The 18,616-nt window shown below is 39.8% G+C and overlaps 1 protein-coding gene across 1 annotated transcript in view; it reads left to right on the forward strand.

Moving 5' to 3' along the window:
- The first annotated feature begins 5,162 nt into the window (after positions 1-5,162).
- Positions 5,163-18,616, forward strand: part of dlgap1b (discs, large (Drosophila) homolog-associated protein 1b) — a 114,913-nt gene continuing 101,459 nt past the window's right edge. Inside the window, exon 1 of the mRNA XM_042510586.1 lies at positions 5,163-5,335. The gene's annotated coding sequence lies outside the window, so the exon portion shown is untranslated. The remainder of the gene's footprint in view (positions 5,336-18,616) is intronic.

The raw sequence follows: 18,616 nt of genomic DNA on the forward strand, positions 1-18,616 counted from the left end.
AGTTGGTCACTGTTAAGACTGGAACGGTCCTTGGTTTTCATAATGTTCATAGCAGACAAAGCTGACTCACAGCTGTTGAAGTCGATCCAAACATGGTCAAGGTGTGTAGTGTTACCTATCTTAGAGCAGGGAAAACAGTCTCAGACACAGTGTTTAGCCAGAAAGTAGCAAGGTTAGGTGCTTCATGCTCCATGTTGCATCTCTCTCACAGGAGTCTTACAGGTTGTTCTCTCAGCGAACTGTCTATGCACATAAAAAAAATCAGGTTTAAGCCAATTGAGTGAATGTTAACTGAATCTTGTTCAATAGCTGTGACTGAGAAAAGCAATGCTATATAAAAATTATCTTTCAATCTCATTAATTTATCAGAACTTGGTCATGGGTCCAGGTTTCGGCCGCAGTCCACAGTTTGGAAGAGCTGTAAATCAAAAGTTTCACCATGGTATGTTATTGCAGCGATTCTTTGGAGAATAATTATACATTTTCAGTTTGATTCAATTCAGCAGGCACGATAAAAAACAAATAATAGTTATGTGTCTATGTGAGAAAAAGAAGGCGTAAGTGCTGCTTGTTCTGCTCGGGAATATGAAGAGTTAGATGCTCTAAACCCCACTGGGTGAACAGAGCTGTTTCCACCCATTCCAGTCTGCATGGTCCACAGCGTTCACGTTAAAGAACAGACTTTTACACTGTACTTCATGTAAAGCAAATGGAAAGTGGACCTTGTAGACCCATGAATGAGCCAAAACAGCTTTTATCAATTGTAGATTTTTGTTTTACTGATGTGTGATTCTCGAAACTTTATCACTCATCAGCTATTCAGCTATAAAACCACTAAGTGCATCTAAATGAACTCGACCCATTGAGGACGATGATATGGTTAGTTCATCCTTGTGTAAAGTGTCCCTTGGCCCTTTTACGACCAGTACACACACTCACACACACACAGAAGTGACTGTGTCCACATGCAAACACACACAAAGAGATTCTTCAGTGCAGGCAATAGGCTGTTGTGATATCAGCTTTTCTAAGGCGTTTTTTTTTTTTTTTTTTTTTTTAAGGCCTCACAAAAAAACTCGTTGTGTATTCCACCCCCTGCGTCTGAATTATTCAGCTTCAATGCCATTTCTATTCTTAGTACTTCTACTAGTGTTTGGATGGCTGGATGGAAGAATGCTAAGTATATAGTAAACAACATAAGTGGCGTTTGTGTTGCCTATAGTGCCTACAGAATATGAGCAAATCTTCCAGTTCTGCTCATTAGCTCGACTCTTTCATGTGAATATCGCGGTTAAGAAGGTTCAAATATGTGCATGAGCACATGTAACGAGCTCTGATTTTCTTCTGCTAAAGGATGTGCAACATTAACTGAGCAATTAGAAAATGCAACATGTTCCTTATCTTAAGACCATCATGCTTGCACCATCTGGCCTTTGCATCAAAAAAAATTTACATAAGTACTGCAAGGTTCAAATTAGATGTTTACACGTCACTTTTCAGGCTGGAATTAATTTGCTGTGAGACAAAGAGGCCTGAATTAAATCAAGTCGGAAAAAGCGATTGAGTCTTTAAGGGAACATCAAAGGTTTACAGACGTCCCTCTGGGCCGTTTCATGAGCATCGATCGAAAATGCTGGGTGGGAACGTGCTCATGGTCTCCCATCCAGTGAAACTGATTTCATCCAGCCACGCCTGAGATCTGCTAATCTCTCAAGTCTGAAATTGTTCTGTGGGACGCGGCAGAAGAAGCTTGAGTGGCAGTTAAGGAAAAGATGGAAAGCTGAAACTATGTGACATCTGCTGCCTACTGCTGTTGCAATCAATATGCTGCCACAAATTTTTAAAAAATGATGTTTTGGAGATGTTATGCAATTCAGATTGCTTTTATTATTCAACCAAGATTCCACATGCAGCATTCATGTCCACAAGTTCTGATATAAATCTGTAAAGCACTCATTAAGCTTTTCACTGTTACAAGGCTGTCATTGCCATGGCAGCATCAGCAGAATTTATAATGATGTAGAATGATTAATAATTTACATTAATATGCCGTGTGCTTCATTTGTCGGCATCATAAATTTCATTAATCAAATAAATTACAGTGTAATTATAAAACACAAGATTACTCTGTTGACAGAGTCAATGCATGTAGAGCACATTGCAAAATGTATTAGTGCTGACATTGACTTGTAAAGATGAATATATAACAAGCAAGAAAAGCAGTATAATGGCTCCTTGTTGGAGTTATGCGAAAGCTGAACAGTTTGAGGCTGTGACAAATGGTCCGAGTATGATTTAATGGTTATTGTGGCAACAAATAATCTAACAGTTACTTTGCACTCTCTGTGTCATCTCTCATATGTTTGCAACTACCTCCTTTGGTATGAATTATTGATAAATAGCTGGCTGTTGCACGCTGAGCTAGAGAGAGATGGAAAATATGGACTGGATCCGCCCACAGACTTGATCTTTATGTGGTCTGACAAAATGCATACAGTGACAGTCACTGGTGATCAAACACTGTAGTTCACATGAATTTGAAATATATAGTGTACGCAGTTATTATGTTTTAAAATAAATTAAAGTGTAATCTTGTTGAATTGCTTTGTTGACTAGCCTCAGGGATCACTGGGTTTTATTTATTTCCAACCAGGGCGTTTGTGTATTTTTCTGTTTCTCAGCCTCAAGACAAATTCTGATAGAGCCAAGCTATTTCACACACTTTGATGTGCAGCCTAGCGTCATGGGTGTACTGTACTTGCAAGATGCTGTGACGCAAATAAGATCACACATGCCTCCTGAGGGACATGCTGCACCAGCACAAGTTCCCTTAAAGCCACCACACACAGAAAAACCATCCTGAATTTGAACATAATAACCTTAAGGACACTGAACATGTGCATGCTCTGTTTGTTTACGCCTATGGAGAGCAGCGCTTGTTGTTCTAGCTCCTGAAGATTTACTGCAGTCAGCCTCCAGTGACAGCTCCGTTTTTCCCCCAAGAAAAATCAGTCATTACACTGGGATCAGTCGGGATTAAACCGTTATGTCGACAAGTCAAAGGGGGAGTGAAAATGGTCAACATTTAGCACATGTGAATTGTACAAATCCAGTTCACCTCTGTTTATTCCTATTGCTCTGCTGGCAACACGGTTAATTTCATTTGCATACAGTGCAAGTGTGGCCACTCATTATACCACTGGTTATTTTTCTCTGCCTCTCCATCTCTCTTTGGGCTGTCACGGGGGGAATATTGATTTCACTGACACTTTCAGGGAATGCCTTTATTGACTGACTGCCACCAATAAATTGTTGATTGCTGGTTGATGAAAAGGCTTCAGGCTTCAGTAAATCCCCAGATAATGTCTCAATACAGAATTTCTGTATGCAGGGTCACATCCAAACTGCTATTCTAAATGCAAAATTGTTAAAAGCTTGGTTGCCTAATGTCCATACTAACACAGCCTAGTAGCCTGCATTAAGTTGCTGCTGTTGCCAGGGTTATGCCATTGAAGTATGCAGCCTTGTTATTAGATCCAGGCTGCCCGGCAGGCACAGAGCTGAGGCTGGTTTGCTGGTTCTTGCTGTCTCCCAGCAGAGTAGCCTCCAGTCATTCATCACTATCACTGTTAGAGAGATAGACAGGGAGTGATGGGAGAAGTCTGTGTGATGTGCCTGTGTGCACGGTGCTGCACAACTGTCTGTCTTTTCTTGTGTGAATGTTTGAGAGCACACAAAATGTGTGATTTGGATGATAAAAAGTGCAACGAAGGATCTGGTTCTCCATAACACCGATGTCACAATGCTCCATTATACAGTATGTCTTATTTTGTAGGCTTTTTTGGTAATGAATACAACACATGGTAATTAAATCTGAACATTTGCCCAAGGGTTCAGGTTTCATTTTAACATTTGGGGGTTTGTGGGTGCTCTGCCAGAAAGGTTTTTATCTTCAAACTCTTATTTTCCTGCATTCTGGTTATTTTTTTCTGCATAAATTTATGGTGTTAATCTTGTCAAAATAAAAGTCCTCTGCTACTTAAATGTTTTTTAATGCACAACTTCTAAATATTGAGGGGGACTTGTGCCCCGTATCCCCCCAAATCTACATCTATGTATGTGTCCTAACCAGAACACTAATAAACATTACAGAAGTGAATGAAATTTTTAGCTTTTAGCTATATCTGGTACAATATTATTCATCGTCCCTGTTAAATGAACAATAACTAAATTATATACTACTACTACTTCTAGTACTACTGCCAATACCAGTAAAAATAAACTTTATTTATATGGCACTTTTCAAAACAAATAAAGTGCAGTACAGAAATTTAAAATGACAGACAATTAAAAAAACAGTTTAAAGCTATACAGCACAGGACAGAGTAAAATACATAAAAAAATGAAATAAAATAAATAAATACAATAAAAGTTAACACAATGTATTTCTACATAAATAGCTTTTTAAAAGTCAATACTTAGAAATACATAAAATATATAAAGAATGTTTATTTCTTAAAATATATAGGCCTTTGAATAAAAAAAAAAAAACAAACAAAAGAAAATTCATCATAACTCGAGGTCTATTTACTTGTCTTTTCCAGAACTTTCTCCCTAAGCAGATGGGTTTTGTTCAAGTGGCTAAAATCTCGGTAAAAGCAAGTAAGTGGATTTGTTTTTTAATTACGTCATATACACCACTGTAAATATAATATAGGCCAGTATAATATCTTTGTGTGACTGATAAAATAACAGATAAAATATTTAGTTATTTGAATTTGCGGCTGAGTTATGAAACATGTAGCCTAGAAAACCTAAGATTAGCCTTTAGCCTCAACCTCTAGCACCTGATTTAGCTTAATTAGTGATAAATTGAATACACCTGGAGTCGTCACTCTTCATGATACACTTTATTTACACCTTCTTACAAGCTAATTTAGCAGCAAAAACACCGCCAATTATAATAGCACCACTTTACGTTAACTGCTATTATTATAACCACTAATTTTTTTAGCTGAAGTCATTAATTAGCTCTTAAATGTTTTTGTGTGTCGAGGTTTAATGACCGCTGAAGAATCCAGGTATTAGACGGACTCCATGCCGGACTTTCCCTCCCTCCGTTCATGTGAAGCGCTGTTTCATACGTTCAGTGATGCCTCTGCAGCCCGCAGACGGAGCGATACAGGAAGATACTACAGTGTATGGGACCTTACCATCCAAGTGACGTCCTATATGATAAATCCCGACTTGTTACTGTCTCAAGGCAAAGAGGCAATTCCAGCGAAATTCAGAGGATTACTCTCGAGGCGATCCTCGGACGGCCTGCGTTGACAAGGTAGGGGGCAAATGCGCAAATTGTTTGTCTCGTTTCATTCATGCTGCGGTGAGAATTTGTTTGCACTTGTCATCACTTAGATTACACGCATCTCCTTTTTTAAAACATGTTTTGTCAACCACTTTTTTACCTTGAACGTGAAGTCTTTGGACGTGCTGGTCTCCATGTGTTCTGATTGTGCCTGATTGTCTGCATTAATTGTATGCATTTCACAACTTTCTCATAAACGGGAACACTGAGAGAATTTAGGTAATTGGTTTTGACAAAGTTGTTAGACTGCATTTTGTCCCTGTCTGCGGCAGGTTAACAGCCGTCCTTACCACTTGCCGTAAGTGATAATGAGGCAAGGGTAAAATACCCAATCACCCAATCCGTGCGCCTTGACGAACAACCGCGTCTGCAATTGCGTCTTTGGCATTTTAATATGAGGAGAAGATGCAGAATTTTGCTTCTTCTGCAGAAATTACACATCTAGGAAGCAGAAGAAAAAGCTGAACAGACTGCTGACACTTGTGGGATGAGGATACAGTAATGGCCAGCAGAACATGTGCCATCATGTCACTCTGTGGCCAAGGCTTAGAGGTGTCCACTGACCACATCATGCTTGCAGTTTAGACTATCCAGACACCTCAGGGTGTAGTAATGGGTTCCTTATTCCTATAGTCAAGTCAATCTGCTTTATTCCAGCCTCTCTCTCCTTTCAAATTGGCTTTGTTTTGCATGTGGTCTGCACACACACCACTGCTCCAGACTGAATGTGTGATTCCACTCATTAAAACACTGCCACAAGTAGTAGCCTGTGAAATCCAGTCGGCATAAACGAACATTACATCTGTAAATTACTCTCCAGACTAACTCCAGCTGCAATTTGAATGGATCACTTCTCTGATGTAAATGCACAACTAGTTCATCTACTAGAATAAAGCTGTGTTAATGGCTCCTAGTGTAGATGAAAATTATATGCCATTAGGAGACACTCTGTAATTATTGTTGTGTGTGTGGAGGGGGCGCTGAGCCAATTGGAATAAAAGCAATTGTTATTCCGACTCCAGCTGAGACAAGGCAAGACTCAAGGACGACAGGGAAGGGATCAAGGCTAAAAGGCCAATCAAGTATAAAGAAGCTATTAGTACGCTACCTAAATGAATTAAGCAATTAAATAATACAGAAATATTGACTTAAAGCTGCTGGCCACACAGATTTCACAGATTTGAGGTAATGTGCTGCAGGATGAGAGGCATATTTCATGATTTCCCTCTCACTCTTTATCTTCTTGCCAAGTGAAAGGCATTGCAAGGCAGACATTTTTTCTAAGCGCATGGTTTTTTATCTCAAAGAAGCAGGGAACAGTCCCACAATCTGTTGATCTTCCCTCGGTGCCTGTGTCACTACCTTAAACATGCACACTTTCCTTGTTAAACGTAAGGCCCCAGCTTCTCCTCCCCCTATTTCCCATCCCCCCCATCAGAGACCCTCCTGCAAATCTCGCTCATATGACTGACTGCAGTGGCTTCATACGACTGTGGAGATGGAGTGATCATTAGCTGGCTTTCCTCTGCCTGTCAAATAATGATGGACTCGGTGCTGAACTCTCAACCTTGCACCTAAGCTTCATTAGCTTCCTTTTTGTCTTGATGTTGGTATCAGGTGTAGTGGCTTCCCCCTGTATCATTTTCATATATCTCAGCCACCTCACAGGTGATAAGACTATAAGAATGCACCGTTTTGAAGGTCTTTTGTGACTGCCTCTTTTTATTTCCATGTCAATTAGTAGAGGGTAAGCTCCGCTCCTGTTTTTATTGTGCTGTTGTTGAACTAAGCGGCACCAGTTAAGTTATAAAACAGATCTGCTCAAATACAAATACCTGTAAACACTGCTCCAGCCGCTTGCTTTGCACACTCCGCCTGTGGAATATTAAAGACGCTTTCGAGGGGAGATAAGGGCTGTTGAATATTTAAAAATCTCTGTATATTTTTCACACTTCTTCCTCCATAACCAGCAAGTCTTGCTTTGCCATGTAATTATGCAGAAAATGCTGTCTGGATGTAAACGTGTCATCGCAGACGGTCCAAATGGCCTTGTTTGTGTGTTCTGTTTTGGGTTTTTCTTTGAAGCCATGGAAGCCTGAAATTAAAATGAAATTATGAAAGGACCATCAGATTTGAGCAGCCCGAGGGGCAGAAGGAGGCTAAAACTAGTGGTGGCACAAATATTGCTTTCTAACACCCCAAGGCTTTACAATAAAAATAAGGGATGATGACGGCAGAGAAGGTTTTGCAATGCACAGTGATGACATAGCTGTTACTCATAACTTGTCCCCCTCAGGTTTTATTAAAGAAGGCCAGAAGTCACAATCGTGTCGTAATGATGGTTGTGGATGACAGCGATGATGAGTCAGCTATAGCAGTATCCTCTGATGTGCTGTAGTTCCAGGCTGTGTTCTTTTCTTTGTTGAATTTTAATTACACCGCACTGTTCGACTGAGCAGAGCCCCATCAGGTCCCACAACGTCTTGTTGCTTTTCGGCGGTTCACTTAGGAGAGCAGGATATCTTCTGTTTCTGAGGCTTCTCTCTCGCACCAATAAGACTTAGCAGTTTGGCTTGAGGGGACTCTTCAAGCACTCCAGCACTAGTCCTGTAATCTCAGCCTGTGCACTCTCTGCCGCACTTAGCTGCTGAGATTGGTGGTACGGGAGCCGTCAGCAAGCCAATTTAATTTCTTCGTCTTTTCTCCCGTAGATTTTTCTTAGTAAGGAGAACAAGCTGTGTGCTACCTTGGGGAAACCAGTGGTGAACCTTATGTCTTTTTGCCCCAAACTGTGAGGTTCAGAGAGAGCTGAATTTCTTTACAAAGCCTGGGATTCACTGCAGACTACCGGAGAAGTATGTGTGCCGCTGCCCATAAAACAGGCTTCAGTGTACCCGGGCTGATTGTTACTCAGTCCTAAATGATGATAGACTCAGTGCTGAAAATAAATGTACTAATCCCGCTCCTCTGAGATTATCTGCCTTTTGAGGAGTTTTAGGCTGAAAAAAAATCACTTTCTGCTCCCCAGGATTTATTCCTTATAACTCGTCGAGTTTTAAAATGTCAGTAAGCACCATAACATGTTCGTTTAGCTGCCCCAGGGGCGTAAATATAGATCGAACAGGCAGCACAGCTGCCTGTTGAAAACGGGTAAAGAACAAGTACTTGGACTGAGTGTTTTAAATTCCCCCCTTAAAATATGCCTGCATTAAAAAAACTCACATTAAATTAAAAATAGTGCCATTTGCAATATCTGCACTTGAAAAGGCAAACCTGTTCCTGTCGTGGTTTTCATTTTTTACTGTAAAATAGTATCACTCTTAGTATATATACACTATAAAAACTATAGATTATATTTAAAAAGCACTTGTGATTTAAAGGAATAATTTCATAAGATCTTGTGTTATTTTGTCAGTTATGGGTAATACCATATGAACTAGGGCCGGTCATAATCATGATGTGATTCAATGCTGGAAAGATAATCTTTTCATAAAAATTGTGTATATATGCAGTAGAAAGATGCAATAACTATTAAAATTGGTGCTAAATGGCCAGAGTTACACAATAAGCTAAAATATGTTTCTTAAAACATTTTAGGCAAAGTATGGGCAACACAGAAACAGAATCTTTGTTTATATTCGATCAATGCTGCTTAGTTTTACCATTTGATCTCAGTTTTTTCAGCCTCCATATTCACAATAGGCTTACATCAAACAGTATGGTGCGCACTTCCTGTTCACAAGTTATTGTTTCATGGTAAAACAGCGCACTAAAATATGTTTCTGAAAATGTTTTAGTTGAGAAATAGAGATTCTTGGTTTATATTTGATGTATTTGATCAGCGCTGCCTAGTTTCACTGTTTGATCTCAGTAGTAGTAGTAGTAGTCAGTAGGTGCCCACTTTCTGTTCACAAATTCTTGTATTACAGCCAAAAAGTGCAATAAAACATGTTCCTGAAGACATTTTAGGTGAGAGAAAAAGCAATACCGTAATAGAATCTTAGTTTTTATTTGATCAGAGAGAGGGTCTGGTCTATCTCTCTCGATCCACTTCTCTATTATTTGTGTCTGTGGTGGCGGGCATATGAAAATGCAGGAGTACAATCTGTAGTTTAAGCAACAGCCCGTGAGCCAGCAAATTTTAACTGAGAGATGAGCAGGGAGATCTGGCTGCTGGTAAGATGGAGGGACGTTTACCACAGTTAATTTACACAAACTATTCACATTTTTATGATTGAAAGCTGGTTGAAAATTGGTGAAGTTTCCCTTAAACTTGCAAATAAAGTTCATTTTGAGGTCAAACCCATCTCTCTTATATTGTGCTGCAGCTGGCAAAATACATAGCACTGATGATCTCACTTTGCTGTATGTACAATATTCTCCCGAGGGAGTTGTGTGTGTGCATCAGCTTTTAAGACACGACTATTGAATGTCTGATGAAGAGCATTGTTTACCATCACAGCTTTTCTTCATGCCTGCAGGACTTACTACAGTCTGTGCCTCAGGCTTTCTCTCTGTGTTAATAGTGTGTGTTTCTCCACACACATACGCTTACAATATGTCGTACCATTATCTCTCACAGTTCTGTCAAGCCTTCTGTCTTATCCATCTTTCATTAGTGAGGAGAGACAAACAAACACTGCAGTCTCACCTTTTTTTTTTGTCTCCACAGACATGCAGTGACACTGGGTCCCTTTGCATGTGTGATGCCATTCATACCACAGCACGCTCTGCTGAAATGCTTTGGTGTGATAGCATGCTTTTTATTCGTCTTTCACCAGAAACTAGGGCACTCATTTGTTGATATAAAGACATACTGTAGACCTGCATTTGACGGGGGACAATGTCAATTCTGGTGGGAGAGCTAGGGAAAGGGGAAAAGAGGCATGTTTGTATGCCTCCAAGCTATTGGAGCATGCTCCGACTGTGAAAGGCCACTGCCATTGTTGGGTAACATAATCCACTGGGGAGGCCTTCAGCCAGACACTGGGGAGGACTGCCTGTACACGCTCTCCCTCTCTCTCTCAGTGCAGATGCATATCCCTTTCTGTGCTGGAGTCAGCTGCTCAATGCTAAGCAATTTTCAACTGTTACTGAGCTTGTGTGCGAGGTGATAGTGCACACATCCTCTCATTGTTTCCATTCTAAATACAAACTCCCTGCGAGCTGACTGGCTTGTTTAAACTTTTATTGATAGCAGCCTATTGTGATGTTCTTCACTGATGGCGAGGGGCTGAATGGAGACATATAGACAAACAAATACAAAACAAATCTTCTCGGGGGAAGCTCATTCCAGAGATAACTCTCTCTGAATGGTTTTAATGAAGTATGGTGGTGTGTATGGTCACCTGCAGAGCTGATACTAACCACAATGTGTCTGTGCGCAGGAGATTTGTGGCTTGATAGTGGAATCAGTGGCTCACAATGGATTATACTCAGACTCATGCTTTAGTATCGGATTGCTTGCAATCTCATAAGTATAGATGCTATTTCCCATTATGGAGACAGATATATTGTAGAAGGCTATGCACGTAGACATGCACTCATGCTGCAAATGTACACATGCAAGCACACTAACTCATACAAATGAAAAATACATACACTTCAGGGAAGATCTACCTGCTTCCAACTGCCTGATAAGACAGTTATCTGTTGTGCAAACTGCATGCTATCATGGTTGGATTATGAGGCAGTGGGCCCTTGGGCTTAGATATGCAAAAGGCCCCATCACGTCTCCTACACAGGGGCAAGACACTCAAGCCCTTTTTACAGAGTCCCTTCTTTATGCTGCCTTGTATTTTGTTTTTATTTTTTTTAACCAATAGTTTTTATTTATTTTCCACAAACTTGCAAGTATACATCAACCAGTAACTGCTGTCAATATTAAAAGACATAAATATTAGGGCAATGAAAGACAGGTTACACAAAAAACAGCAAACAGCAACACTGGGCATGATAACAAATGAAATACATATTTGACATTCTCTTAACAAATAACATAAATAAATAATAAATATATACATCATGTGATACAGCCCTACTATTCTGACAGAGATGGCAAAAGATACAGAGACGTAACGAAAAAGAAAATACACCTTTATCTCTTTAGTGTTCTTCAATGTAATATGCCTTGTATTTTTACATATAACTAAACAACAGCGGCACCAAGGTGGCCCAGGTTGTGATTTTAGATAGCATGCCGGCATCCCAAAAGCAAAAGAGGCATAACATGTAACAAAACTTGTCAGTCTCTTATGTGACATATAATGTACGCATCAGCAACGCTGTACAATAACAAGAGCAAAACATGGAAATAACAATCATCTACTGTCCATATTAAATGGTAGTTCATCTTGCCCTCTACTCAAAGAGCTCCCAGATCTCCCTAGCTACTGATCTTCGGTTCGCTGCTAGCTGCTACCAGCTGCTACCGGCTGCTTTTTAAATCTCCCGTCGTGGGTGGCACACATCCTATCCTGTTGGCTGTTCCTTTAAAAAAGGCGTTGATTCAGCGCTGATACTACCCCCTGCTGCCAGCTTTAAGGTGAGACAACTCTGTTGTCTTATCCCATGATTGTACCTTTTGTACAGAGCGGCGAGGCGGAATAATGGCATAAAAGTCCTGCCTTGAACAGGCAGTGTAAAAGGGATTACAGTCATTGTGGTGTTTGTCTCTTTTTGGGTTTTGTTTTGCATCATTTTATGTTTTTGTGTGTCTTCGTAGTCATTTAGTGTCTTTCTGAGGTAATTTTCTGTCCTTTTTGTGTCGTTTTGTCCCTTGTTGTAGTTATTGTCTCTTTGTAGTTCTTATTTATGTCTTAGTGGTCTTTTTGCGTCTCTCTCTAGTCAGGACTTGTTAATTTGAGTTAAAGGTGAAGGCTAGTGGGGCCCCTCGGCCTGTGCCAGGTAGGCCTGTTACGTTATCCATCAGTGCATACTGTATTTTTCTTTGTTTCAGGTTAATTTTTAAAGTTGTAAAGCCTGGTGTAATCGTGTGGAAAACATTACTTAATAATATGACTATTGTCTCTCTCTGACAGTCATTACGATATATTTGAAGGAACTGCTGAACTAACTGTGACTCAGAGGGTTCTGGCTATGGCAAATTGATGCAATGAAGTTAAGTTCCTCCACTTCTATTTCTAACTCTATCAGGTTATCAAATATCATCAAAAGTCAAATAGCAGTCAAGCTGTTAAAATGATTTTCCATAAAAGGTTCACGTTCCCTTTTCTCACTTACAATTTCACATTCTTTTTGAGTGAACAGCTCCTTGCTGCTAAGTGAAGCCCCTCATTGCCTCAATTGTGAGGGCTCTGCATGTGAGTGGGTAGTAGACATATTTCTTGTTCAAATAGCTTTTTTTTATGAAACAACATTTTGCTAGCATATACGAGAGGCACATATCCATTATAAAGCAATCTTGCCTCTGAAATGGCAAAATGCTAATGTTTGTACAAACATCATACATTTTTCTAAACAGGGTTTTCTCCTGTAATTCCAAACATCATGTGTAGGCTGATCTAAGATCTGGAAAGCCAGTGGCAGAGTTGATACTATTTCTTTGTGCCACAGTCTGTTTGCATGTGTACAGAGTAAAGCCAAAGAGGCTAATTTGCATGCAGACGGAAGCTTTAGGAAAGTCTCGATGGCTTGTCTACGAGACTGACAGTGATGAGAGAGAGCGCTTATCCCTCTTTTGAGAGGACTTTTGACAAGATCTTACTGTTTTAGCAAGAGACAATAAAGATTGTGATATCAATGAAACAATGTAAGGTAATCATGAGTGGTGTTTGCTCTTCATCATAGTACATTTTAAGTAGGCAGTCCATTTTAAACTGAATTTATATATATATTTTTTAACCAAATAATAGGCAATTTTTGTTTCATCCACACAGTGCCAGACGAAAGCATGTTAGAACATAAATTGCTTGTTATTGAACAGATAGATACTTTTTATACTCAATTGTCTAGACAGGATAATGGCTTCTGTTATCATAACAACATTTGTAAAAGGTGTCTTATTCCCGAGGCGTCTAGATGGATAAATTATTTCATGAGACATAATGTTTTCACAGCTATCATCAAACCTCAGCCGCCTAGATTGGAATGATGGGTGAAACAGGAATGGGCCACAGTCATTGTCATGTCAACCTATTTAACCTCCACACAGCACAGGTGTCACATCCTATAATAACAAATTAAAGTGACATTTTCCCCACTCCCTAACACTGATGAGGGATTTTGCAATCCAAACCAGATGCTTCTTCCATCACTTCCTGCATTTTTAAAAACTGATTCACCTTCAAGAAATGATGACAATTATCATGTGTCATTATGAAGATGCATATTTGATGAGCTGTCACAGTCAGCATTAACCTCAGTGACAAAAACATGATGTTTGTATTAAAAAGCAGTTTCAGCAGTTGAATGCTTTTAATGTGAAGCAGCTGCATTGTGAAATGTCAGCGAGGCTCATAAATACTACATGGAGAGTCAGGGTGGGAATCACAGAGTAACCCTTAATACAGTACTATCACGATACGGTGCACATAATAGCAATGGTATCACGATACAGTGACTCTGCGATACTTTATACATTGTAATAGAATTATCTATTGATGTCTGTGTAACTGAAGAAGAAAAAATACAAATAAAAAGGCAAAAATCCAGAATTATGCATTGTTTACTGCATTGTGGTTGAAGTTTTACAGTATGTGACAACTGAGATGAAATCCATAACATAATAAAATGTTGTATAATTGTGGTTTTCAGAAATGTACAATGGCAACATTTATTCTAGCACTTTGGTTGGTTGCCAGTGTACTTTCCTTTCACGAGACAGTTCTTATATTTTGCATAGTCTTTATCGATGTAGTTTGTCCCATTGTGTTGTAAAAGCTGTAGTGGGCCCAGACTTTCAGCTTGGAGGATGACAGAGCTTCTATGATGTGTTCCTCCCACGCTGTCTGCACTGTCTTCCATCCATGAGTTTCTTCTTCACTGCAAGTTAGTTAATATCTGTTCATTTTACCCCCATATGTTTGATAAGAGCCGCCATAAGGACCCGTGAAGAAGTGACTCTGGTAAGTCACATGATCAATGAAATTCATTTACAGTTCTTGCATGTATTAATAAAAACATTGATAAGTGGTGTTAACAATAATGTGTCCCAACAGAATATAAAATGATTTATTCCTGTATTTATAATTATGAGATATATGGCTATTATAGAAAAAAATGCCAACCATCAATTTAAATGAGGTTTGACTTCATGAAAATCTCTAAATTTTACCTTAAAAAAACACTTTAGTCCAGTTTCCATCAAGGCCTCCCTGCCACCAATCATATTTTCCCCCCGGACTGTGAAGCAGCTTGTTGCTCACATTGTCATTTTGCTGAGGTTTGGCTTAGTGGAGCAGTGAGGGGCTTCTCTTGACCTGCCAGCATCCCTCCATGCCACAGCTTTCTGCAGCGCCCTGCAGCAGCTGGCCCTGCTGCCTTTCAGTGGCTGTGACAAGAGAGGAGGATGACGATGAATCAGGGGCATGACGAAGATCTCCACAGCACTGACTCCGCTTTGAGTCGCCGGGCACCGTCACACAGCGAGAGAGCGCGTGATCGCAGTTACATTCAGCCATTTTAAAGCTCATAGGCAAGTGTGGTTCCGCAAAGCCAGCACACATTACTGATCCACAGGGACAGATTTTATGTCTCTTGTAAATTTTAGGGAATAGTGAAGTATTTTGCAATCCACTAATATAGTTTTATTGAAACTCATTAGAATTCTATTACCTCCTTATTAATTGGTGTCTCTTAAATGTGTCTCTAAATCTTTTAAAAGTAAATAAGTAACATTTATTTGTATGGCAACTTTGGATTAAAAAAAAGTTCTTTCCATTAAAGACATATACACAATAAAAGCAACATCAAAAAAAAATTAATTTTTTGGGTGCAAAAGCTTGAAAAGTGTGGTCACCTCAGGTTATGTAGCGGGTATTAGGAACAGCCAGTAATTTTGTTTAGATGACCTCAGTGGCTGATTAGGTGAATACGGGAGGAGGAGCTCAGCGGTGTACCAGGGTGTTTAACCATGCAAGGTTTTAAAAGTCAACACCAGTATTTTAAAATGGATGTGGAATTTAATAGGAAACCAGTGGAGAGAGGATAAAATTGGCGTGATATGTGATCTCTTGTTGTTTCTGGTTTAAAGCCAAGCAGCTGCAGTTTGGATAATTTGTAGAATTTGTTGTAAATTGTACATTTTGTAAAACAGCCTCTCCCTTCCGAATACACAGTTGTTGGCATTAACCTGCCATGTGTCTGTCAAGGGTCCAGACTGTCATGTGACCCAACATCTAGGAAAGCCTTTGTGAGCACAGCTCCTGTTTATTTAAAGCAAGGAGATTTATTTAAGCGCTCGTTACACAAGATAAGCTGCAAAAGGTACGGCTCTAAATGGAACAGGAGAGCCTATTTGTAAATGTCCGCTAGCGCCAGGCTTTAAGTGCTGGGCTGGAAGATGAATAGTGGTGATAAGTAAGAGAGGAGTGATTTCAACAATGGGTATTTTAAAAGCTAGATATTTTGTGATGACAGCCATTAATTGATCATCACTGTTGAATAGAGTATAATATGAGGCTTTTATTAAGCCCATCTGAACGCTGACAGCACTCTGTCAGTTCAGCGAAAGGAGCGGGATGGCCTGTGTGGTCTGAATGTTAGAGCAGCAATTCTGATACATCAGTGACTGGATTTTTCCCCCCTCCTCAAGCCTTACATGCTCAGTACTTTGATCCCATCTTTCACAATGAGAGACCACAAGAGATGGTCTGAGGCAGAGCTGACTGGGTAGAGCCGTTTGACACAGTTGTTATGGATCCAAAATGGCGTTGGCGAGGGCTGAAAAGCTCTTTCGTGTTCTTGATTTTAATTGAGAGGGAGCCCCTCAAGCGTACTGCCAGTCGTCCCGGTGGAAGAAACCCTAAAGGGAACTTTTCCTGCAGTGAAATGTTGAACTACTCATTGTCCTTCTGTGCCAGCGCACAGTGCTTGCAGCTCTTCTACCTCCTAATGTTGTGAGAGAATATCAGCTTTTTTTTTTGCAGTGGTGGTTAAAGTGTTTGCATCCTTTACTAAAGTAAAAGTACTAATGCCATCCTGTGGAAGTCAAAGCTCTGCATTGAAAATGGTACTTAAGTAAATAAATATAGAAGTATGAAAAGCAAAAGTACCCAAAAAAGAAAAATTTTCAAAAAAGAACACATCCAAAAAAAACAAATTAATTTAAAGAAAAAGACAAAAAGTAGAAAAACACCCCAAACCTCCAAAGTATAAAAATACACCACCACACTTAAAAGATATTAAAAAGGAAGAAAAAAGAAATCCCAATAATACAGAATAGAATAAAACGCCCCAAACTAATAGTTGGCAACTGACGGATTGATTAATCAACTAATTGTTGCAGCAGTAGTTGTGTAAACTGTTTGGTACTTTAATTTATAACAAACATCATATTTTATAAACTCTTCTTTTTTGTTAATGCAAACATCTGCACAAAATGCACAGCATAAAATGACATGAATAATAAAATAATCAAGTAAAATACAAGTATCTTGAATTCATGTTTAAGTACTGTACTCGAGTAAATGTACTTACATTCCAGCACTGTCTTTAAAACATAAGTCATGTGATTGACATTTGCATGGTGAGATATATCAGTGAGATATGTTGTCTGCTTGTCTGATTATGTGAAGTACATGCATACAGCATGCAGTAATCTTGATATGGTTGCATGATCCATAGGATTAGTTTGGATTAACAAAGCAATCCAATTTCACATGACAGCAATAATAATCTGTTTTTGAACTAATAACCTATTAATCATGCTGGTAAAATATTCCCACATGGAAGTGACTGCAACACTTTTGACCTGACACTTAAATAATTGATATAGAAAAGAGGCAGGATGGTTCAGATGCAATCATAACATGCACTTGAGTTTTATATAGGGCCCATGCACTGTGGAATGTCCATGTGAGGGAAGGCAGGGCCCTAAAACTCTGCCAGATTTCATTTCACGCTCTGCAGAGCACAGCCTCTGAGACGGTGACATTTACATGGCCCTCTATACCACCGCCAGTTGCTGCAGGCCCAAGGCACTGGCTAAATCAGGCACAAGGGCCAATGAATGAGGAGGCAATGCAAGTAGGGAGAACAAGGAGGAGATGGCTAATGTGCTGTGCAGAAGAAACACACAGAGTACATGAGTTAATGCTAAAAGGACTGTATCTCATCACACTTATCTTTAGCATAACGACCTCTCTTTGGAACATGCATTACAGTATGTGAAATATATGAATTATGCAGTGATGATTTATCATCCTTGTCCCTGTATCATCGCTAAGATGTTACATGATAAGCAGCATCTGTACTGACCTCTGAAGATGATTATGGCTGCTCTGTACAGCACATATGCAAATCCACGAACTCCCACAAACATATTAAAACAGTTCATTTAGGCAAACCCCATTATGTGAACAAATAGGACTGTATGTGCTGTAATAGTGTTGACTGTGTGTGTGGGGGAGGAGACCATTGTTCAGTCGGTAAAACCAGCTTTTCCAGGGATTATCTGCTCCAAAGACCAACTGGTCATCTCCCAACCCAAAGGTCACCAGGCTAGTTTAAATGCTAGTTAACCCCTCCTGCCCCATTTCAACACACTCACTCTATCCTCCACTAATCTGATTGGGCCTCAACCTCTAGTCACTTCAGCCTGCATGAGTAGTTTAGTCCTTACTGAGCTCCATATCGGCTCTTTTCTTCTTGATGGCGTTCCCCCTGAGAGGTTTCCCAGTAGGTTGAAATAAACATGAAGAGCAGCTGCACATGCTGAAATGTTTCTGGCTGCATTCAAAGGAAACCCTTTGGCAATAGGAGAATGTTTCCTCCTCTGAAACCATTACAGACTGCTTTCACAGGTCTTTCCAGTAAGCTCCTGAAAATGTATAAAGACAATGCACATTTGGCTTACGTAACAACTGCACAGGACAACTTGGGCATCATCTCCTCACGCTGTATCATCTAAGAGTATTCTGCTGCTGAGCCAGTTTGGCGCAAGTTCCCTGCTCTCTTCGGTCTTCAAATCCTGGCTTTTGCTTTTGTTTTTGTTCCCTGGCAAGTCACTTTGCTATGATATTTTTTCCCAGGTGGTGTGAAACTATAGAGCTGCGTGTGTGGAAACACATC

The sequence above is a fragment of the Plectropomus leopardus genome, chromosome 21 (genome assembly GCF_008729295.1).
Source record: "Plectropomus leopardus isolate mb chromosome 21, YSFRI_Pleo_2.0, whole genome shotgun sequence".
In the NCBI taxonomy this organism is placed as follows: Eukaryota; Metazoa; Chordata; class Actinopteri; order Perciformes; family Serranidae; genus Plectropomus; species Plectropomus leopardus.